Consider the following 1557-nt stretch of genomic DNA (forward strand, 5'->3'; position numbering starts at 1 on the left):
AAAAAGAAAAAAATCCAAAGATTAAAAGAATATATTGGGTAGCTAAGAATTATAAAAATGAGCTTCAGTGCTGCTTACATCGGCACAAAACGAGAGCTGGCTATGTATATATATATTGTAAAAAGTATTATACTTAAAGCTAACTTTCTCACATAAAAACAGACTCTATCTCTAGACTTGGCAACCACAAGTGCTGTGCCTATGGAAATGCATAGGTCTTACTATGTTTTATTGTTGTTGTTGTTGTTGTTTTAAAGTGCTTGCTGTCTGGTTCATTTGTCTTGAATGTGCTCAGTATTTCTAAGAGACAAGGGGCTAAGATCATAAAATGCTGATTCATGGAATGATCAGAGGAGAGCCTGGGTAAATGATTAAACTGATATGCAATCTCTATGGAAGTAGCTTATGTAAATAAAAGACTGTACTTTGGTCTGCAAAAGAGAGCTATCTCAGAAGATCACAGAGCTGTCAGTTTGCATCCATCACTGACTCCAAGTCCTTCTTCAGCTGCTTCCATTCACCTCAGGACCCCCTTTCAAGCTGAGGCTGAAACTTGACACTCTTTAAAAAAAAAAAAGTTTAATAGTTTCTTATATCAACAAGGAAGACCAAGGGCACAGTTACAGTAGCTCAAAGCAAATGGAAAATTCAACAGTATAAAAAGCTCAGTGTCCTGCATCTGGGACTCACACACAATCTTCTGATTTCAAATGACTTGGGCGGTTCCACATCTCTGGCTCTGGTATCCAGAATATACACTGCTTGCTCACTCTCTTCTTGGTGGTCATCTCTAATATGCTGGGGTCTCCACAACAGCTGAGGCTGTACCTTCACCAATGTCCACCTTGTCTCTCCTCAGGGACTCTGACTCTACCACATGGTGCCAATCTAACTTGGAAATTTCTGGTTTCTTTGGCAAGTCGGTTATATCAAATGATGTTTTGCTTGGGCACACAAGTAAAAGGATGTTTTGCTGAAGCAGACATGTGAAAGAATGTTTTGCTATAGCAGACATGTGAAGGGACATATATGAAGGAATATAAATATGACCCCACAGACAGTGGGAACTTGAGAATTTGGTTTGCTTTGCTCTGTCTCGATAGTCTTTGCTCACAACACACATGTATTGGTTCTTACATCGTGTTGCTGAGCTCTGCTTATGAAAATCCCATTGAATATGACCCAGCACAGGGGAAGGTCAGGGCCAAGAAGTGGGAGTGGGTGAGTAGGGGAGCAGGGGCAGGGGGTGTATAGGGAACTTTCAGGATAGCATTCAAAATGTAAATAAAGAAAATAATAAAAAAATAAATTAAAAAAAAAAGAACCATGTGAAGCTGATAACACACCAAATTCATGGGCGCCACTGTGATCTTCCCTTCAATAGTCTATTGTTACTGCCATTTAATGTTTAATGTAACAAATTAAGTGATTCAGGAGATGAAACATCAGTCAAATATTAATAAACCACAGAGCCAGGGCCAAGATGATGAAAAAAAACAAGAAAGAAAGAAAGAAAGAAAGAAAGAAAGAAAGAAAGAAAGAAAGAAAGAAAGAAAG

Source organism: Mus pahari, chromosome 16 (genome assembly GCF_900095145.1).
Source record: "Mus pahari chromosome 16, PAHARI_EIJ_v1.1, whole genome shotgun sequence".
NCBI lineage: Eukaryota > Metazoa > Chordata > Mammalia > Rodentia > Muridae > Mus > Mus pahari.